This window comes from Pan paniscus, chromosome 1, assembly GCF_029289425.2.
Source record: "Pan paniscus chromosome 1, NHGRI_mPanPan1-v2.0_pri, whole genome shotgun sequence".
NCBI classification, from domain to species: domain Eukaryota; kingdom Metazoa; phylum Chordata; class Mammalia; order Primates; family Hominidae; genus Pan; species Pan paniscus.
In genome coordinates this window covers 66,735,214-66,758,922 of record NC_073249.2, presented here as the reverse complement: position 1 = coordinate 66,758,922, position 23,709 = coordinate 66,735,214, and the positions used below count along the sequence as shown (strand labels likewise).

The 23,709-nt window shown below is 38.3% G+C and overlaps 1 non-coding gene and 1 pseudogene across 1 annotated transcript; one reads left to right on the top strand and one right to left on the bottom strand.

Annotated features, from left to right (window-relative positions):
• Nucleotides 1–9,486: 9,486 nt before the first annotated feature.
• Nucleotides 9,487–9,593, bottom strand: LOC112438258 (U6 spliceosomal RNA). Its single transcript, XR_003026710.2, has one exon. It is a non-coding gene; the product is annotated as a U6 spliceosomal RNA (small nuclear RNA).
• Nucleotides 9,594–16,288: 6,695 nt separating this feature from the next.
• Nucleotides 16,289–17,152, top strand: LOC106633979 (HIG1 domain family member 1A, mitochondrial-like; annotated as a pseudogene).
• The last annotated feature ends 6,557 nt before the right edge of the window (nucleotides 17,153–23,709 follow it).

The following is a 23,709-nucleotide window of genomic DNA, read 5'->3' as shown; positions in this document are numbered from 1 at the left end:
AACCTTTAAAAGGTTTATAAAACATTTTAAATTTGTTTGTTAAATTTCTATCAAACAGTAGGAATCTAAACATTCTAATAGTTGCTACACTTCTGGAAATAATTACCTGAAAGGAGATTAACATTGCTCAACTAGTTAGTGGCCCAGATCTCTGCTATTGTTTGTTAGTGAAGGGGCTATTCATTCATAAAGCTGGACCCACCCAACCGAACAAAGAGACCCTTGGTGGCTGTTCAGGTGGACTCTAAGCCAAGAAAAAGGAATTGCTTCATTTCCTCAAGACTAAACTTTTGATCAACGCTGTGCGGTCAGGCTAAGAACTTAGATGGAATTTTAAACAAGGCATTAATGGCATTTCGGAAGCCACCATCAAACATCCTCCAATTAAGGAAGCAACGTAACAAGGTAAATTGAACCAGACAGGAATTTATTAAGGAAATTCACCTCTATTACCACAAAACACATCTCCTGCCAAGTCCAATGAATATTTCACAGATAATAATCAATTATTGACTCTGGCACATCTCTGAATGTGATGTGGGTCTTACTTACAAGTGTGACGTTTTAGTAACCAAAATGGGATTAAGTTTTCAAAATGCTGGGTAAATGTAGCGAAAAGACTGACAAGGCTTCTGCTCCAATGGGGTTTATGTTCTAATGGAGGAGGCAGACTGTAAACAACTTTTTCAAATATATTTTTACAAATGTGATTACTGTTTTGAAGGGAATACAAAAGTTGCTGAGACAGAAAATAACTCAGGGGAACTAAATAAATAGGGTGGTCCGAGAAGTTCTCTCTGGGTTGGGGACTTTTAATTAAGACCTGAAAGATGAAAAGAGGCCATCCATGGGAACCCTGGCAGGAGGAGCATTGTAGGCAGAGGCAGTGCAAGTACAAAGGCCCTGCAAGGCAAAGGGCTTGCCATATTATGGAAGGACTGACAGTAGCCCTGTACAGCCACGGCGTCAGACCCTGGGAAAGGTGGCACAAAGTGAGGTTAGAGAGGCAGATGGGGACAGATCACGTAGAGCAGCTTTTCTCAAACATGTTTGACCATGACTCATAGTAGGAAATATATTTTATGTCTCACCCACTACTCAAATAAAACAAAATGTTTACATAGAAAAACCTACCCTTACAATATGTAATGCCTATGATATTTTCTATTCATTTTAAAATACTAATCAATATCCACTAAATTCATTTCTTCACCAATGAATGGACTTTTGCAAAAGCATCGATAAGAGTCTGGGAAACTTTTGGAAGTCTTTTTTTATTTTTATTTTTATTTTTTTAAATTTTTATTTATTTATTTATTTTGAGACGGAGTCTCCTTCTTTCGCTGAGGCTGGAGTGAAGTGGTGCGATCTCGGCTCAATGCAACCTCCATCCCCCGGGTTCAGGCAATTCTACTGCCTCAGCCTTCCCAGTAGCTGGATTACAGGTGCCCGCCACCATGCCTGGCTAATTTTTTTGTTTTTAGTAGAGGCAGGGTTTCTCCATGTTGGCCACGCTGGTCTCGAACTCCTCACCTCAGGTGATCTACCTGCCTTGGCCTCCCAAAGTGCTAGGATTACAGGCGTGAGCCACTGCGCCCAGCCAGAAATCTTTAAGGAAGGGAGAGCTTGATTGATAAATGGAAACTTCATTTTAGTCACTATAGAAAGATTGGATTTAAGGATAACAAAAATAAAAGTGGAAGGATCTGTTACGGTATCATTGCCAAAGCTCAGGTGAAAGACAATAGCTCCAGCTATGTTGGTGGCAATCGAAGTGGAGAGACATTCAGATTCAGGATATATTTTAGAGGTAAAGCCAACAGGACACAGTGAGGAATTGACTGGGTAGTGGTGAAGGAAAGGAAGGCATTAAGAGTTAGTGCCAGGCTACTGGCTTCAGTAGCTGAGAGTATGATAGTGCTGTTTATTAGGAGACTAGAGTTGGCACTGGATGTATGGTGAAAAATTTAAAATTCCATTTTAAACATGTTAAGTTTGAGATGACTCTGAGTCATCTGAGCAGTTAATTACACAAATAGAGTTCAGAGAAGAAAGCTGAGGGTCAATAGAATTAGGGTCTGAAACAAACAAATGGTATTTGAAGTCGTGGTAATGATGCGTTCTCCTAGAGAAAGTGTGGATAAAGTTGGGAAAAGAAAGCACTCACTAAGTACTTTCAAGGAGCTCTGATTTTAAGAGGTAGGATAGAGAGGATTAAGAGAGCTGGTAAAATACAGTGAGGACGAGCTGCCTTTAGAATGGGAGCTATGTCAGGGGTGTGGTGCCTGAGAACCACTGTAGTGGAATGTGAACCAAGGAGGGAAAGACTGCATTGAATACTGTTGAGGAACCAAGCATAAGGAGAACAGAACATTGCTCATCTGGCACTATAGAGACCTTTGGTAACCTTGACAAATGTGTTTCTGTGTCATTGAAGGGACAAAAGCTAGATTGACCCTATACCCCAGAAATTCCACCTCTAAGTTATAGCAACTAAGAAACTTGTGCACATGTGCACCAAGAGAACCGTATACCAAAAATTCATAATTGCTTTGTTCACTGGAACAAGAAACTGGAAATGACCCAAATTTGTATCTTTGGGAGAATAGATAAATAAATTATGATATATTTATACTGTGGGATGAGTGCTCTAACTTGAGCAAGTATATTAACAAAAAACACACAATAAACAAACGAAAAAGTCACAGAGTATATCTGTAGTATGATTCCATTTATACGAAGTTCAAAAAATGAAAAATAACACATTGTTTAAGCATACATAATAAGTAAGGGAATGATAAGCAAAACTGAAAAGGGCTATTACCTGGGTATGGGAATACTCAAAGATTAAACTCTATCTGTATTACACATGCATTTTGGTGTATATAAAATATTTCATTAAAAATAGCTACTTAGCACTGTCTCCTGAATAGGTCTAAATGTATTGACCAACTTGGTAACAATAAGCATTGCTAGTATCCTACCTGTGGTCTCCAAATACTATTTTTTACTGAAAGAAACAAGAACTCTCTGAAAAAGGGCTGATTTTAAGAAAAAGGGATTGGGAATATACAAGACAAAGCTAGACAATCTTGTCTTTGGGGAACAGCTAGAGCTGTGTCAAAAGAACACAGAACCCAACTTGAAGTGGTTCTCAGTGGCAAAGATGGAAATGCTTGATAAGATGGAAATGCTTGATTATCGTTAAGGATATTTACTGCAATGGATTGAAAAACATAAAATATGCTTATCTTGCTTTTTAAAATATAAATTATTACTGCTGGTTATTCAAATAGTAAGTGAAAGAAGTTTCTCTTTGTAGTATTCCAGATAATAAAAGAAGAACTGAGAAAATATAACCATTTTTCAATTTGTAATAAAATAATGGGTTTAATTCTCATCAACTGCTGCTAACATCACAAAAGAGAGAGAAACAGACATTGTGTGCCTCCTGATGGAAGAGCACAAACCAACTGTGATGTCTAGCCAAAAGAAACTGAACCCGAATCTGATTAGTCTTCTAGATCCAACTACCATTTTATAGAAAATACAGAGGATGGAGGAAATCTCACCTATACCACAGGGATGCATTCATTCTATGAAATCCACATTGTGGAGAATTCTAAAAGACAAATAGCTCTGTTTTTTCAAAAACAACAATAAAAACACTACAAACTAGCACAAGAAAAATGAGAGAGGAGGGGAAAACAATAGCTTCAAACAGACTTAAAAGATATCCAACCACTCCCAATATGTAAACCTTATTTACATTCTGCTTTGGATCAACTACTAAAATTTTCTAATAAATGTATGAGATGATTGGAAATTTTGGATACTGTGATATTATGATACTGGTGATATTGAGAAATTATTAAATATTTTAATAAGTGATAGGTGTATTGTGGTTATGTTAAAGATAAATTTTACATTTAAAATGAGTTTTATTTAAGGGTAAAAATTGATCATGAATAGATTAATTTGCTAAATTAGCTTAATTAATTAATTAGTTAAAATAGCTGATTAAAAGTACTTTTACAGCTGCTTCTTCCCAAATAAACTAGACTGAGAGAAAATATGTACATACATGTATGAACTTTAAAGTCATAAATCCACACATATAATATAAAAGATAAAGGGGGCCGAGCACGGTGGCTCATGCCTGTAATCCCAGCACTTTGGGAGGCCGAAGCAGGCAGATCACTTGAGGTCAGGAGTTCGAGACTAGCCTGGACAGCATGGTAAAGTCCTGTCTCTACTAAAAATACAAAAATTAGCCAGGCATGGTAGTGAGCACCTGTAATCCCAGCTACTTGGGAGGCTGAGGCATGAGAATCACTTCAACCTAGGAGGCGGAGGTTGCAGTGAGCCGAGATCTTACCATTGCACTCCAGCCTGGGCGATAGAGCGAGACTCGGCCTCAAAAAAAAAAAAAAAAAAAGAGAGAGAAAGAGAAAGAAACAACAACAGAATTTTGGACTTCAGAGTGGATCAAAAACAGTATTAAGTGAAAGTTTCCTTGGCCAATCCAACTTGGAGAGTGTTCATTTGTTATTGCTTTAATTTCCATTTCCCTAATTACAGTCATGTATTAATTAACAATGGGGATACATTTTGAGAAACTAATTTTTAGGCAATTTTGTAGTTGTGTGAACATCATAGAATGTACTTACACAAACATAGATGTTATAGCCTACTACACACCTAGGTTACATGGTATAGCCTTGTGCTCGTAGGCTACAAACCTGTATAGCATGCTACTGTTCTGAATACTGTGAGCAACTGTGACACAATAGTAAGTATTTATGTATCTAAACATATCTAAACACAGAAAAGGTACCGTAAAAGTACAGTATAAAATATAAAAAATGGTACGCCTGTATAAGGCACTTACCGTGAATGGAGCTTGCAGGACTGGAAGTTGTTCTGTGTGAGTCAGGGAGTGAGTGGTGAGTGAATGTGAAGGCCTAGGACATTACTGTACAGCACTGTAAACTTTATCAACACTGGACACTTAGGCTACTCTAAGTTTATTTAAAATTTTTTTTCTTTAATAATAAATTAACCTTGGCTTGCTGTAACTCTGTTACTTTTTAAATGTTTAAATTTTTAAAATTTTTGACTCTTTACAATAACACTTAGCTTAAAACACAAACATGTTGTACATCTGTCCAAAAGCATTTTCTTTCCGTATATCCTTATTCTATAAACTTTTCTCTAACTTTAATTTTTTTAAGCTTTTTTGGTGAAAAACTAAGACACAAACTTACACATTAGCCCAGGCCTACACAGAGTCAGGATCCTCAGCATCTCTGCCTTCCACCTTCATATCTTGTCTCCTGGAAGGTCTTTAGGATGGAGCTGTTATCTCCTATGATAACAATGCCTTCTTCTGGAATACCTCCTGAAGGAACAGCCTGAGGCTGTTTTACAGTTAACTATTTTAATAAGTAGAAGAAGTACACTGTAAAGTAATGATCCAAAGCATTATAAATACGTATAACAGTAATATGGTCATTTATTATCATTATCAAGTATTATGTACTGCGCATCATTGCATTTACTATACTTTTATAGGACTGGCAGCACAGTAGGTGTGTTCCCACCAGCATCACCACACCCACGTAAGTAATGCATTGTGCTATGACATTTCCATGGCTATGTCAGGATAACTACAATGTCACTAGGCAATGGGGATTTTTCAGCTCCATTATAATCTTATGAGACCACCGTCATGTATGTGGTCTATCATTGATCAAAACATCGTTATGGAGCACATGACTATACTAGTGAGGTTGATCATCTTTCTTACTGACCATTTAATTTCCTTTTTTATGAGTTGGCTGCTCACGTATTTTGCCTGATTTTCTATTGGGTGGTTTGTTTTGAAATATTCTGAGTACTAATTTTTTATTAGTCACATATGTGGCATATATCTTCTCTGAGGTTGTCATTTGTATTTTAACTTGTTTATGCTGTCTTTTGTCATATAGATGTTTTTAATTTTCTTTTTCTTTTTTTTTTTTTCTTTTTGCCAAGACAGGGTCTGGCTCTGTTGACTAGGCTGGAGTGCAGTGGCATGATCTCGGCTCACTGCAACCTCTGCTTCCTGGGCTTAAGCCATTCTCCCCACCTTAGCCTCCCGAGTAGCTGGGACTACAAGCACATGCCACCATGCCCAGCTAATTTTTGTATTTTTTGTAGAGTTGGGTTTTTGCCATGTTGCCCACACTGGTCTCCAACTCTTGAGCTCAAGCAATCTGCCCACCTCAGCTTCCCAAAGTGCTGAGATTACAGACATGAGCCATTGCACTCTGCCTTTAATTTTTATAGTCAAATTTATCAATATTTTTCTTTGTGATTTATGGTGTTTATGTCTTGTTTAAGAAAACCTGCTCCTTTCAAGGTCATAAAGATTTTCTTCTACATTTTCTTCTAAATGTTTTAAGATTTTACCTTTCAGCTGCGTGCAGTGGCTCACGCCTGTAATCCCAGCACTTTGGGAGCCCAAGGCAGATGGATCATGAGGTCAGGAGTTCAAGACCAGCCTGACCAACATGGTGAAACCCTGTCTCTACTAAAAATACAAAAATTAGCCAGGCGTGGTGGCATGCGCCTGTAATCCCAGCTACTCATGGAGCTGAGGCAGGAGAATCGCTTGAACCCGGGAGGCGAAGTTTGCAGTGAGCCGAGATCACGCCATTGCACTCCAGCCTGGACCACAGAGCAAGACTCTATCAAAAAAAAAAAAAAAAAAGGATTTTACCTTTCATATAGAAATCTTCAATCCCATCTGAAACTGATTTTTGTGAAAGATTTGCTGTAGAAATCTAGTAGTTTTCAAAAATACATGAATTACCGAATTGTTCCAAGATCATTTGTTAGGTAGTTATCATTTTCCCCCAATAATTTACACAGCTTTGTGTTACAAGTAATCCTTTTGTTGGATTGGGCAAGTAAAAGAAGACTTTGTCTTTTCAAGTGAAATCAAAACATATTATTAGAAGAGAAAGGAATTAGATTGAGGAGAGAAATGGATACAAAAAAATAGAATGAATAAGACATACTATTTGATTGTTCAACAGGGTGACCATAGTTAATAATAATTTAACCATATATTTGAAAATAACTGAAAGAGTGTAATCGGATTGTTTGTAACACAAAGGATAAATGCTTGAGTGGATGGAACCCCTGTTCTCCATGATGTGATTATTTCACATTGCATGCCTATATCAAAACATCTCATGTACCCCACAAATATATACATCTATGTGCCCACAAATTAAAAATAATTTTTTTTTTTGAGACAGAGTCTTGCTCTGTTACCCGGGCTGGAGTGTGGTGGCATGGTCTCGGCTCACTGCAACCTCCGCCTCCCGGATTTAAGCAATTCTCCTGCCTCATCCTCCTGAGTATCTGGGATTATAGGCACCCGCCACCACGCCGGGCTAATTTTTTGTATTTTTAGTAGAGACGGGGTTTCTCCATGTTGTCCAGCCTGGTCTCAAACTTCTGATCTTGTGATCCACCCGCCTCAGCCTCCCAAAGTGCTAGGATTACAGGTGAAATTTTTTTTTTAAAAGAGTGAAGAGACAAAAAGGCCATAAAATGCTACACTTTAAATAATCTATAATGGCTCATCGTCACTTTCAGTCTTTTTTTTTTTTTTTTGAGACAGAGCCTCACTGGGTCACCCAGGCTGGAGTGCAGTGATGCGATCTCATTTCACTGCAACCTCTGCCTCCTGGGTTCAAGCAATTCTCATGCCTCAGCCTCCTGAGTAGCTGGAATTACAGGCACACACTACCACGCCCGGCTAATTTTTGCATTTTCTTTTTTTTTTATTATTATACTTTAAGTTTTAGGGTACATGTGCACATTGTGCAGGTTAGTTACATATGTACACATGTGCCATGCTGGTGCACTGCACCCACTAACTCGTCATCTAGCATTAGGTATATCTCCCAATGCTATCCCTCCCCCTTCCCCCCACCCCACAACAGTCCCCAGAGTGTGATGTTCCCCTTCCTGTGTCCATGTGTTCTCATTGTTCAATTCCCACCTATGAGTGAGAATATGCGGTGTTTGGTTTTCTGTTCTTGCGATAGTTTACTGAGAATGATGATTTCCAATTTCATCCATGTCCCTACAAAGGACATGAACTCATCATTTTTTATGGCTGCACAGTATTCCATGGTGTATATGTGCCACATTTTCTTAATCCAGTCTATCATTGTTGGACATTTGGGTTGGTTCCAAGTCTTTGCTATTGTGAATAGTGCTGCAATAAACATACGTGTGCATGTGTCTTTATAGTAGAATGATTTATAATCCTTTGGGTATGTACCCAGTAATGGGATGGCTGGGTCAAATGGTATTTCTAGTTCTAGATCCCTGAGGAATTGCCACACTGACTTCCACAATGGTTGAACTAGTTTACAGTCCCACCAACAGTGTAAAAGTGTTCCTATTTCTCCACATCCTCTCCAGCACCTGTTGTTTCCTGACTTTTTAATGATCGCCATTCTAACTGGTGTGAGATGGTATCTCATTGTGGTTTTGATTTGCATTTCTCTGATGGCCAGTGATGATGAGCATTTTTTCATGTGTTTTTTGGCTGCATAAATGTCTTCTTTTGAGAAGTGTCTGTTCATGTCCTTCGCCCACTTTTTGATGTGGTTGTTTGTTTTTTTCTTGTAAATTTGTTTGAGTTCATTGTAGATTCTGGATATTAGCCCTTTGTCAGATGAGTAGATTGCAAAAATTTTCTCCCATTCTGTAGGTTGCCTGTTCACTCTGATGGTAGTTTCTTTTGCTGTGCAGAAGCTCTTTAGTTTAATTAGATCCCATTTGTCGATTTTGTCTTTTGTTGCCATTGCTTTTGGTGTTTTAGACATGAAGTCCTTGCCCATGCCCATGTCCTGAATGGTAATGCCTAGGTTTTCTTCTAGGGTTTTTATGGTTTTAGGTCTAACGTTTAAGTCTTTAATCCATCTTGAATTGATTTTTGTATAAGGTGTAAGGAAGGGATCCAGTTTCAGCTTTCTACATATGGCTAGCCAGTTTTCCCAGCACCATTTATTAAATAGGGAATCCTTTCCCCATTGCTTGTTTTTCTCAGGTTTGTCAAAGATCAGATAGTTGTAGATATGCGGCGTTATTTCTGAGGGCTCTGTTCTGTTCCATTGATCTATATCTCTGTTTTGGTACCAGTACCATGCTGTTTTGGTTACTGTAGCCTTGTAGTATAGTTTGAAGTCAGGTAGTGTGATGCCTCCAGCTTTGTTCTTTTGGCTTAGGATTGACTTGGCGATGCGGGCTCTTTTTTGGTTCCATATGAACTTTAAAGTAGTTTTTTCCAATTCTGTGAAGAAAGTCATTGGTAGCTTGATGGGAATGGCATTGAATCTGTAAATTACCTTGGGCAGTATGGCCATTTTCATGATATTGATTCTTCCTACCCATGAGCATGGAATGTTCTTCCATTTGAAAAATATGGAATGCTTCACGAATTTGCGTGTCATCCTTGTGCAGGGGCCATGCTAATCTTCTCTGTATCATTCCAATTTTAGTATATGCGCTGCCGAAGCGAGCACTAATTTTTGTATTTTCGGTAGAGACGAGATTTCATCATGTTGGCCCCAGGCTAGTCTCAAACTCCTGACCTCAAGTAATTCGCCTGCCTTGGCCTCCCAAAGTGCTGGATTACAGGCATGAGCCACTGTGCCCTGTTCATTTTCAGTTTCCTTTTTACAGAGAAGAATTTGTTCTAGAACAAACTGAACTTTTTTTGTGTGCTGCAACTAAAAACTAACAGAATTTATATTAGACAAAACAAGAACTTGTCCTTTTGTAGCTAATGTGTTGATGCATGGACTTAATTTTTGTCCAAGTACTGATCAGATATTGGTTAAGCTTTTGCTGAAAGTGAACATATTATGAGTAAATTATCCAGATGAGTTACCTACTTTTTATCTAAAATGCCTAAGTACAACTTGCTATAGCGAAGCATGTGCCACACCATGGTTAGGAAAACCAGAGATATTCTGTTTTGAAAGATTTCTAAGTTGATAGAAACTGTGACTTCTATTAGTGGTTCTTTTAATAATTGTCTCACAAACAGCTCAGATCTGATATCCACTTGAAACAGTAAATCACTTTTTTAAGCAAGATTTTTTACATGATAGAGGTGGTTTTATGACAAAGCAGTATATTATGAGCCAATAGCCATAGTATAGAGAATTTAGACAACTGAGGCCAACAAATCTCATACACTCTTAATGCCCTAACACACATTTTTTACTATTATTTTAGTGAACATTTTCAGTATATTTTTCACCTGAATACATTTTTATTAATAACTTTTTATTGCATTATACATAGACAGGTAAAAAGGAATCATTTTCTATTTGATTTTTCACCTCGAATAGCTTGCTTGTTGTATATTCTTTTACTATTCTTCTAGCAGTTGCACTATAGATTCCAACATGCATTGTTCACTTTCCTAAAAAAAAAAAGATGTAAAATATACATAACAAAATTTGCCATTTTGGATCATTTTTAAATGAATAGTTCAGTAACATCAAGCACATTCACATTATTGTGCAACCATCATCACTCTCTACCTCCGGAATTTTTCATCTTCTTAATCTGAAACTCTGTACCAGTTAAACCATAATTCTCTATCCCCAGTCCCCTATCCCCTGAAAACCACCATTGTTTGTTCTGTCTGCATGAATTTGACTACTCCAGGTGCCTCATATTAAGTGGAAGCACACAGCATATACTCTTTTGTGACTGGTTTATTTCATTTAACATAATATCTTCAAGGTTTATCCATGTTGTAGCATAGATCAGAATATTATTTCTTGTGGCTGAATAATATTCCATTGTATGTATAGACATTTTGCTGATCCATTTATCTGTTAATGAAAATTTAGGTGGCTTCCACCTTTTGGCTCATGTCAATAATGCCGCTATGAACATGGGTGTATAAATAACTTTTTGAGACTTCTGTTTTTAATTCTTGGGGGTATATACCCAGAAGTGGGATTGTTGAATCATATAGTAATTCTATGTTTAATTTTTTTAGAAGCCTCCATACTGTTTTACATATTAGCTACACCATTTTATATTTCCAATTCAAATTCACCGACACAGAATGAAGAATGGTGGTTGACAGAGGATAGCGGGGAGTGGGGATGGAGAGTTACGGTTTAACTGGTACAGGGTTTCAAATTGAAAAGATGAAAAATCCCAGAGACAGGTGATGGTGATGGTTGCACAATAATGTAAATGTGCTTGATGTCACTGAGTTGTACATTTAAAAATGGTTCAGGCTGGGCGTGGTGACTCACGACTGTAATCCCAGCACTTTGGGAGGCGGAGGCAAGTGAATTTCTTGAGGAGACCAGCCTGGCCAACGTAGTAAAACCGCATCTCTACCAAAATACAAAAACCAACTGGGTGTGGTGGCGGGCGCCTGTAATCCCAGCTACCAGGGAGGCTGAGGCAGGAGAATTGCTTTGAACCCAGAAGGTGGATGGTCCAGTGAGCTGAGATAGTGCCACTGCACTCCAGCCTGGGCAATGGAGCAAGACTCTATCTCAAAAAAAAAAAAGGTTCAAACAGTACATTTTATGTTATGTATATTTTATATAGGATTTCAGTTTCTCTACATCTTCACCAACAGTTGCTATTTTCTGGTTTTTGTCTTTGTTTTAATAATAGTCTTTCTAACAGATATAAAGGGGCAGCTCATTGTGGTTTTGATTTGAATTTCTCCAATGATTAGTGATGATGAGTCACTATTGACCTTTTGAAGTCTAATTCAAATTATCACTTTTACTTCTTCCTAAACAGTGGAAGGACCTTAGAACACTTGATCTCCATTTCCCCTCTTACTGCTCTATGTGCTGCTATCATCATGTACTTTAATTTAGATATATTTTTATTCTTTATTTTATTTTTTGAGATGGAGTCTTGCTCTGTCGCCCAGGCTGGAGTGCAGTGGCGTGATCTCGGCTCACTGTAACCTCTGCCACCCAGGTTCAAGAGATTCTCCTGCCTCAGCCTCCCGAGTAGCTGGGATTACAGGCGCATGCCACCATGCCTGGCTAATTTTTGTGTTTTTAGTAGAGATGGGGTTTCAGCATCTTGGCCAGACTGGTCTTGAACTCCTGACCTCGTGATCCACCCGTCTCGGCCTCCCAAAGTGTTGGGATTACAGTCATGAGCCACTGCACCTGGCCAATCTAGTTATATTTTTAAACCCTTCAAGGCATTATGATTATTTCATATAGTCAATATTGATTTATATTTTTTGAAATATTTACCCTTTCCATTCTTATATTTGTTCTCTCATTTTTAAGTTTCTATCTTAGGTAATTTTTCTTCTATACCAAGAACATCCTTTAGTGTTTTCTGCTGGTTTCTTGTTTTTTTGTATTTGAAAAAAAGTGTTTATTTAGTGTTTTGTTTGTTTGGTTGGTTGTTGGTTGGTTGGTTAGTTTTTATAGAGATGAGGTCTTGCTGTGTTGCCCAAGCTGATCTTAAACTCCTGGACTCAAGTGATCCTCGCACTTTGGCCTCCCAAAGTGCTGAGAATACAGGGGTGAGCAACTGTGCCTGGCTTTAATATTTATTTTAAAGTATATTTTTACTGGATGTAGAAGTCTAGGTTGGCAGGTTTTCCCACCATCATTTTGAAGATATGATTCACTGTTTCATGGCTTTCATTGTTTCTGTTGTGAGTGAGTAGTCAGTCACATTGTTGCTCTACTGCAGGTATCTGGGTTTATTTGACTTCTTTCATATTTTTTTTCCCTTTGTGTTTGAGATTCAGCAGTTATACACTGATGTGCTTAGGTGTGATTTTCTTGTATTTATCTTGTTTAAGAGTCTCAATATTTCTTGAACCTGTACAGGGCTCAATTTTTTTTATCGGTTTTGGAAAATCCTCACCCATTATCTCTTTAAATATTGCATCTGCCCATTTTCTCTCTCTTCTCCATCTGCATCTCCACTTATATGTAGGTTAGACATTTTTAGTGAGTCTCATTTGTTTTTTATGCTTGTTTTGGTATTTCCCCTCTTTTATTCTCTCCATCCTCAATCTGTCTCTTTCATCTGACCTATATTTCAGCTCATTAATTCTGTCTGCACTTATGTATTCTGTTGTTAAATCCATCCTTTGAATTCTTAATTTCAGGTTTTTTCAGTTCTAGAATTTCCGTTTGATTCTTTATATTTATTTTTAGTTCTTTGCGAAATTTCTCCATCTGAGATTTTCTTTCTATTGTTTTTATCTCTTATTTTGGGCAGACTTTTAGTTCCTATTTTGGTTTTAAAATCAACTGTTGGGGCCGGGCGCAGTGGCTCACGCCTGTAATCCCAGCACTTTGGGAGGCCGAGGCGGGCGGATCACCTGAGATTGGGAGTTCGAGACCATCCTGACCAACATGGAGAAACCTCGTCTCTACTAAAAATACAAAAACATTAGCTGGGCATGGTGGCACATGCCTGTAATCCCGGCTACTCGGGAGGCTGAGGCAGGGGAATCGCTTGAAACTGGGAGGCGGAGGTTGCGGTGAGCCAAGGTCGCGCCATTGCACTCCAGCCTGGGCAACAAGAGCAAAACTCCGTCTCCAAAACAAACAAACAAACAAAAAAAAACAGTTGAATATGGAAAATTGCAGCCTCAAATGCCAGCTCACCTCTCTTGGTTTGTATGTTTGGCTATTTATTATTCTGTGTCAGATATTGTGTATTAAAAATTATGCAAAAAATTAATTTTGAGGCTCTGGATGACATTATCTTTTTCCACAGGTGATCTCCTTCTGCTCCTGACAAACAGGTAAGCTAGGGAATATCAGTTTAATTCATTCAGGATTTAAGGTTACTCACTGTTTGGCTTCAGCCTTTGTGAGGTCTGGTCTCTTTCTGATCTACTTTTACTTCCAGAATAGAGCCTGTCAGGTCTCATTCAAAAGCCTAGTGCTTACTGGGATTTCTCCTCCTCCTTCTTGGGCCTGGGATTCCAATTTTTGTCTTTCTTTTACCATGAAATAATGAAAACTCTGCTAAGCATTGCACCCTTTGGCTGCTGCTTCCACTTTCAGAAGTGACAAGCACATCAAGGGAAAAAGCAATCCTAAAAATCAATAGCTTTTCTCCTCACAGATCTCAGTCCCGCAAGGTTTTATAGCATTGGAAACTTTCTCTTTAAATCAGTTTGCTTGACCAAGCAATACATTACCACATGTGAGATAAAGCTTTATTTAATGATGCTTTTTTTTTCCTTAACAGACAGGGTCTCACTTTGTTACCCAAGCTGGAGTACAAAGGTACAATCATACAGCTCACTGCAGCCTCAAACTCCTGGCCTCAAGCTATTCTCCCACCTCAGCCTCCTGAGTAGCTGGGATTACAGGCATAAGCCACTGCTCCAAGCTTCAATGATGCTTAATAGTTAAATATGTTAGCTAACCCAATTTCTACAAGGTACAGTTGAAATTTTTAGTCTCCCCAATAAATGGTCATATAGCTTCTGCTTAAATATTTTCAGGAAGGACAAGTAGTTACACTCAAGCCAGTCCATTCCACTTTGGGATGGCTATAATTATAGTAATGTCTTATTACATTCAACAATAACAACAATAAAACCCACTTATTTTCTCATAAATTTGTTAGTCCTAGTGTTAGCTTCTAAAACAACAGAGAACAAATTATTTTCCCTCTTTTCTAATGCATTCTTTAAAAAATATTAGTGTGGCTGCTGCATTCCTTTTCATTTAAAACAAACAAACAAACAAACAAACTTCTACTGGCTGAATATTAGTAGCTTTTTTTTTTTTTAACCTAATCTCTATCAAGCCAGGCCTTCCCCTGGCTATAATGGTGAGTTATTTTTAGACATATATGTGGGATTTTATATTTAGAACTACTAACTTTCTTTTTAAAAAATGTAGCTTAATATCTCAGTCTATTGAAATCACTTTAAAACTAGGTTTTTGTCATCCCCATAAACTTTGTGTCATCTTAAAAGTGGCAAACATTCCTCCAAATTCTTAGGGACATTTATAAAGATTGTTGAATATTAAAGTGCCTTGAATAGATTCCTGTGGAAGTTGATGAGAGACTTTTCCAAGCTTGCTCCTCAGCCATTAATCACGTGTTTGGGCACATTCTACAACTAGATTTAAGTCCACCTAAAATTTATTGTCATTCCTATTTTTCAACCATCTTATTCACTAGAATATTTTCTGTGCCAAACTCCTTAGAGAAAAAATTCTTATGTCTATAGCTTTCCTATAATCAATCAACTTAGCAATGCTATGAAAAAAAGAAATGAGTTTTATGTGCCATGACTTATACTCAATGAACAAATCACACCAGTTAATCCAGGTTTTTGGAAGGTGGGACACACATTTTTAAATGAATAAATACAAATAGAATAACATGTAGGCTAAGTAAAAAACTAAGAAAAGACATTATTAGAACTTGGAATTTTATAAATGCTTGTTGAACGTAATAGAAAATTTTACTTACTAGAGTCAACTGAATGAATTACCTAATTATTTTTATTTACTTTATATCTGCACATATTTTCTCTGTCCAATTCGGTTGTACTCTAATTATATTTCTTTTGTTCCTCATTTCTACTTCCATCCTCAATATCTAGTGTAATACCAGGCACATTATAAGAACTCAATTGTTGGTTGATTCACTTTCTACCAGTGACATCAGTGAAATGCTTTATTCATTCCTTCAGTAAATATTTATTTATTTATTTATATTTTTTATTTTTGAGACAGAGTCTCACTCTGTCACCCCGGCTGAAGTGCAGTGGCATGATCTCAGCTCACTGCAACCTCTGCCTCCTGGGTTCAAGCAATTCTCCTACCTCAGCCTCCCTAGTAGCTGGAATTACAGGTGCCCGCCACCTCGCCCAGCTAATTTTGTATTTTAGTAGAGGTGGGGTTTCACCATGTTGGCCAGGCTGGTCTCGAACTCCTGACCTCAAGCAATCCACCCGCCTCAGCCTCCCAAAGTGCTGGGATTATAGGCGTGAGCCACCACGCCCGGCCAGTAAATATTTATTGAACCCTTAATTTATTCTAGGCATTGTACCAGGAACTGGGCTACATTAGCACAATGCTCCCAAGTTGCTGTCAGTCTGATACAGAACTGGTGAGCAGACATCCAGACAAGTGGATAGGCACTTAGAATCCCATATATTAAAAAGCTAGTAAAAGATAGAGTTCCTTTACTTTTAAAGGCAGATTCTAAATCTAAGAGACCATTCTAAAACTAAGGGAAAAGTCTGCTTGGCAACATATATCCACCGAATATTTGAGTCACAATATATTAATAGATTAATTTAAATATAATCTTTACCTGGGCTATAATGTCTACCTTCTCCTGCCCCATGAGGTAGGAAAGTATTTTATCACATAAAAAAGTTATTGGTGGGGCATGGTGGCTCACGCCTATGATTCCAGCACTTTGGGAGGCCAAGGCGGGTGGGTCATTTGAGGTCAGGAGTTTGAGACCAGACTGACCAACATGATGAAACCCCATCTCTAGTAAAAATATAAAAATTAGCCGGGAGGTGGGCACACGCCTGTAATGTCAGCTACTCGGGAGGCGGAGATCACGCCACTGAACTCCAGCCTGAGTGACAGAAAGAGACTCTGTCTCAAAAAAAAAAAAAAAAGTTATTGATCTTTTAATCTGTTAGGAAGTAGAAATTGGTGGTTACAAAAGAGTATGTAAGAGATTGCCGCAATTTTTTAAAAAATATAATCTATGAATATAAAAGAAATGGGTTTGTGAGGGGTTTTCTCACTCTAGGCCGATTCTTCAAGCAATCACTATGTCAACAAAAACAGATGTTTCCCTTCCTTCATATGATGATCAGGCATCCAAACTTATTTGAAAAGCTAGAGAGGCACCATTTGTCCATATTGTAATGGCAGGTTTTGCAGCAATTGTTGCATATGGATTATACAAATTGAAGAGCAGGGGAAATAATAAAATGTCCCTTCATCTGAACCACATGCATGTGGCAGCCCAAGGCTTTGTTGTAAGATCAGTGATTGTTGGTAAGGGCTATTCCGTGTATCAGGAATTCTGGGCAAAACTTAAGCTTTAGAAGAAGAGATGCTGTCTTGGTCTTGTTGGAGGAGCTCTCTTCAGTTAAACATCTCATTATCGAAGTTACATATTAATGTTGAAAATAAACTATTTGAGTAGATTCAGATGATGATAACATGGTATTTTGAATATCGGTTTCCTTTCTTGTAGGGTTGATCTGCCTGTGACCGAATTACTAGTAGTCACTAGTTTACTAACAAAGTCATTTGGGGGACTCAAGTTAACACTAAAGAAACATGTCACTTAAATCCACTTGGTGGTTTTGAAATGTCTAGCTTCTTAAACTGTTTAGATGAAATTAGTTCTAAAAAGGATAGCAGGCCAACCCTGAAGTACTCCCAGTTTGCTGCAGAAGCTTGCATATTTTGGATGTTATATGAGTCTTATTTGCCCCAGTTAATTTAACTTTTTTCTGCCTGTCCTGTGGACTAGCTTCTCTGCCTTAGAACTCTAGCAAAAAAGTGCATGGAATATAACTTGTAAAGCCTCCCACAACTGAAAGTATATATATATGTGTGTGTGTGTGTGTGTGTGTATGTGTGTTTGATACGGAGTCTGGCTCTGTCGCCCAGGCAGGAGTGCAGTGGCGCCATCTGGGCTCACTGCAAGCTCCGCCTCCCAAGTTCACGCCATTCTCCTGCCTCAGCCTCCTGAGTAGCTGGGATTACAAGCACCCGCCACCATGCCTGGCCAATTTTTTTGTATTTTTAATAGAGAAGGGGTTTCACCGTGTTAGCCAGGATGATCTCGATCTCCTGACCTCGTGATCCGCCCACTTCAGCCTCCCTAAGTGCTGGGATTATAGGCGTGAGCCACTGCGCCCGGCCTATATGTGTGTTTTTAAACCAAATCTAGAAAGCTTACAATAGAACTGCATAGTCGTAGTATTTATTAAAGAATCACAATTGTAAGCATGAGAATAATTTATGAATTCTAATTTAGTTCTTTTGTAATTGCAGAATTATATTTTTGCTGCTATTATATTAGAATACTTCTTAAATGTCATCTTGAAATAGAAGCATGTATTTTAAGCACATGTATTTAAGCAAAGGTAAATGAAGAAACTTTTAAAATGTGTGGGTTGTTTATTTTCTCCATAAGAATTGTAAACATTAAATAAATTACTTATAATGGAATTGATTAATGATTTATGAGAAAGCTAGCTTGACCAGACATTATACACAAACTTTCATATGCTACAGAATGCCATTGCACTTGTGAAATTCTCTTGTCTAACCTGAATTTACATTCCATGGTGATATCATGGTATATGCATTGTTATTAAAATAAGTGACCATGTCAAAAAAAAAAAAAAGAAATTAGAAGGTTGCACCTCAACATGCTAATAGTGGCTGACTATGGAGGAATTACTACTTATTTTATTTTCTTTGGGCTTTTTTGATATTTGCAAATTTCCTAAAATTGGCATATTTTATAAAATATTATTTGCAAAGAAGGTCATAGTTGATGAATCTCCCATGCTTTGAGAGGAAGAACTACTTTTAATTTCAGTATTGAGAATGCTGTAAGGATTAGGAACAGAGAAAAGACTGAATGAAACTAAAGAAAATTCTTAGAATGAGAGAAGACATTGCTGCTTTATTTATCCAGGAACTGACTCTGAGTTTTAAATCCTAGGACTGTTACCACATGTGGTATTTCTCTGGTAGAAAATGAATGATCTCCATTTTGAAAAATCTGATTCAAGTGGCAAGCTGCAAAAGGGTCCTTTACCTTCCCTCATTCCAACATAAAAATATTGAGGTTTATCCATCTGTTCCAGGGCTCCCTACTTCATAATTTGTCTATAGGTATAAGGCCATTTAACCCATGTCACGTGACTGGCGTTTGAAATAGAAACAGATGTTAGCATTTTCTTCCTCACCACCCCCACCCTTATAATTTTGATGTAGAGGATTCAAAGACCATGAGGATGCCCTATGTCAGACATGCAAATTTGGATAGACAAAAGTTACTTTAATTGGATGGCAAAAATGCCATGAGTGGTTTGTTTTTATGGCATCTGCTATCTCCTACAGCACCCTAGAGTTATCTGTATACATTGTATATTTTTCATTTTGTTTTTTTTTATTTTTGTTTTTTTTATTTTTATTTTTTTTTTTTTGAGACGGAGTCTCACTCTGTCGCCCAGGCTGGAGTGCAGTGGCGCGATCTCGGCTCACTGCAAGCTCCGCCTCCCGGGTTCACGCCATTCTCCTGGCTCAGCCTCCCGAGTAGCTGGGACTACAGGCGCCCGCTACCACGCCCGGCTAATTTTTTGTATTTTTAGTAGAGACGGGGTTTCACCGTGTTAGCCAGGATGGTCTCGATCTCCTGACCTCGTGATCCGCCCGCCTCGGCCTCCCAAAGTGCTGGGATTACAGGCGTGAGCCACCGCGCCCGGCCTTCATTTTGTTGTTAACCAGCAGGGTAAGCCTCCGGACAAAATTCTATTTCGATTTCTTTTGAAATTTCTTTTTCTTCTTTCTCTTTTCTTGCATACATTCCTCTCTTTAGTTGCCTCCTTCGGCTTTTTCTCCCTTTTGTCCTTAGTATCCAGTATCAGTCCCAGTCATTGCTTAATCATACTGGGGGTCAGTCCCAGTCATTGCTTAATCATACTAGGGGTATGGAAAGTTAAGGAACACAATAACTCATTGTGCCACATTTGCCATTTGTTCTCATCTCCCTTTCTCTCTGTTGCCCTGCTCCATTTTGCATCACAAGAATTGTGTTTCCCAGGATTCCTTACTAACTGCTTAGGTTCATCCAAATGGGAGGCAATGGCAAAAGACTGGAAGGTAGGAGAAAGGGTGCTTCAGGTGATATCTCCAGCAGTCACTGTGCCTCCTCCGTGGCTGCAGCTCCTACTGGGCATTCCTTCCCTCCGGGGTCCTAGCACCCACTGGCAGTCCCAGTTGTGGTGCTAGTTCCCTGTTGCACCCTGGCCTCCAGACTCTGGGAAGAGCTCCCCACTGCATTGTCCCTGCTAATATCTCGGTGGCTATACTACCCGCTGGGATAGTGCAGCTTCTCAGTTCCTCCATCATCTACGGAATCCGTTTCTCATATTTAAGTCTCTTGGTTTATAAGTCTTAGAGGGGTTTCCATTTCCTGACTAGACCCTATTGTTACACTCTAGAAAAAGATATTACATAGTTCTGAAAAGAGACCCAAAACGATGAATACAGTAAAGTCCATGTTAATTTTAATTCTTGGGAATGGTGTGGGTTGATTTCAGTTCTATTGTAAACTTTGGAAGCTTCAGATCAATGTTTGCCAAATAGGAAAGAATAAATACATTGGTACTTAGGGGAAGGAAATGTTATTTTTAAGAGTCTAAGCTACATGTTTAAAACAATAGACTGCTTTAAAAAGAAAATCTTAAGATATATAAAAATAATCCCATTTCCTCTGAAATATTGCAAATCATTATTTCCTTTATGAAAAATTCAGTCAATATCTATTTAGAAAATAAAAATATTCAGCTGTGCTTTTACAAACAAATTTAAATTTATTATGTTTTTAAATTAAAGTTTTAAATTTGAATTAAATAATTAAAAATATATGGGGTACCTGCTGTGTATTATGAAGCATACAAAGATGAATAAGACAAAAGTAGTTCAAAAGACAAAATACCAGAAAAAAATGCATATGTATGAAGACAAAGTCCACATATAAAATCACCCTTCATTTAAGTTAAATTTAACTGACATTTATATGATACCTATTTTTGTTTTGTTCTGGAATCAGAACAAAGATTTACTGTTAGGATACTAGTGATATAATGCTTTTATCTTTTTTTTCAATCAGCTTCCTCAGGTTGAAAATATAATGCTGATTTCATCTTATACCACCTTCCTTCTTGCTCCCCTCACTCCTGCTATACAGGCCTTATTGCTGTTCCTTAAACAAGCTAAACATGCAGCAGAGGCAGTGAAAGGATGGTTACATAACAGAAGATCAATGAAACAACAAAATATATTAATGATGATGGATGGGTGCCAGGTTCCTCATTGTCAGAGAAGAGAGTTACAGATACGTGAAGGAAGAAAAGTGGAATGAACATTCTATGTTGGATTGCAGTTAGAGATATAAGTGTGAATCCCTGGATTTCAGTATGTATAAAAATAAATGTAGACATAACATACATGCATGTCTTAATTCTGGCCTGGAATGGCAATTCCCAAGTGCTAATGAGTACACCAAGTGTCCAGAAGTTGGCTCCTAAATACTATTCTCCACTAAAAAATCATCAGGACTCCTTATAAAAATGGCTGATTCCAGGGTGGTACAGGGAGGGTACAAGATCACCCTGGAACATTTTCTTGTGCCACTGAGAAAGAAAATACTTTAAAAATGATGGAGGTATGTCAAAGGGACACAGAAGCCAATCTGAAGGAAGTTTCCATTGGCCCCAAATGGGGACTATTTTAACAAGAAAATAAACACTGCTTGGAACATAAACTAATAAACTGAATTTTGGTGAAACTTTATATAGTTTCAAAGTACCACTTTACAAAATACTTATTAATTATAAAGGGAAAAAGAGTAACTGTAAAGTGGAGAAACCTGGCAGACATCACGTTAATCAAGTAATCAGAGTTAAATGGAACAAATCTAAGTTCTCTGCCCTCTGATAGGATGAGACGGGAAGAACAAAGCATTACTTCCTGACAAGGATTCAATACCTGAACTCATGAGGATCCCTCAGACAAATCCAAATTGAAGAACATTCTACAAAATAACTTGCCAGTAATTCTCAAAAATATCAAGGTCTTGGAGGTCAAGAAAGACGGAGGAATTGTTTGGTACTGAAGGAGTCTAAGGAGATGTCACAAGTAAATTTAGCAGGTGATTCTATGCTGCTTCCATTGTCTGTAAAGGAGATTTTAAGTGTTAATTTTCTGATTTTGATGGTTGTACTGTGGCTATGAATTCATAATCTATTCCAAGTTATGGGGCAACTTAGCAACTTGACTCTCAAATGATATAAAGAAAATTTCTTTGTACTGGATTTGCAACTTTTCTCTGAGCTTCAGATGGTATCAGAATAAAATGATGTATACAAAGAAAATAATACAACTCTTATAATTCTGTAGGTCAGGTATTCAAGTGGGACTCAGCTGAGCAGTTTTTGTGCTCCGTGTAGCAAAGGTTTGGTCACTCACTCGGCTGCATTTAGCAAGATGCTGAGCTAGAAGTTCCAAGAAGTCTTCACTCACTGTCTGGCTCCTCTCTGCTCCTCCATGTGTACCACCCTCTTCCCCTGCATGGAGTGTCATCATTCAGGAGTCCAGCCCAAGATTCTTTCAGTCTGATGGCTGGATTTCCAGAGCCACAGAGGAGACAGCCAGGACTCTTAGTCTTTTCACCTGGATGGTGGTTACACAGGAGTGTTCGCTTTGTAAAAAATTAATCAGGCCATATATTTAAGCTTTTGTGTACCTTATAGTATATAAGAAATACTTCAACAAAAAAAGTAAAAATAAATTATAGTTACTGTTTTTCTAATTGCACATCCTCCTTTTTCACTTTTCTACTTAACACCATGTAATGGGGCAGATTCTTCCTCGGATGAAGCCAAGATGGTAACATAAGCATGGGCATTTGATCACCTCCCTATCCAACCCCCTACAGACACAGCCTAGGCAAATATAAAATGGGTAAGTTTTGACTTATTCTAGAAAATAAAGATCTCTCTCACCTCGATATCTCAAGACTCAAGGACTCTTCACTGAGCTAACATAAGAAAGAAAGGCCTGTCAGCAGTATTCCTTTCCCCATTTTCTGTAGGGAGAGGTAGGAGGATAGCTTTGACGCATATCATTTTGCTTGCTATGAGAACTGGCTGGTCCACAATGTTAGTCTCCCACCTTAGAAGAAGCTTCTTCACAGGTCTGCCCCAAGGAAAACATGCCTGGCCTTGCTCTCAAAACCACTCAACAAGGAGGAAGCCTGCTTGAAGACTCACTCCAGGGAGATAGAATCTACCACAGGCTCCACTCCTGCTCAAAGGAAACAATCTGAGAATTTGAAAGAAATACACTTCTTATTTATTTATTTATTTAGAGATGGAGTTTCACTCTTGTTGCCCAGGCTGGAGTGCAATGGCACAATCACGACTCGCTGCAACCTCCACCTGCCGGGTTCACGCAATTCTCCTGCCTCAGTCTCCCAAGTAACTGGGATTACAGACACGCACCACCACTCCTGGCTAATTTTTTTATATTTAGTAGAGACGGGGTTTCACCATGTCAGTCAGGCTGGTCTCGAACTCCTGACCTCAGGTGATCCACGCACCTTGGCCTCCCAAAGTGTTAGGATTACAGGCGTGAGCCACCGCGCCCGGCCCAAGAAATAACAAACCAACCCAGTTAAAATAGACTGCAACTGAATGAGTACCAAATTATGAAAAATTAAATGTGTAAATTAGGTCTTGGTCAGTTTTCCCATAATGGAGAACAAACAGGCTGATGAAAATTATTAGGAAAAGATTAGGCCGTGCGTGCTGGCTCATGCCTATAATCCCAACAATTTGGGGGGCCGAGGCGG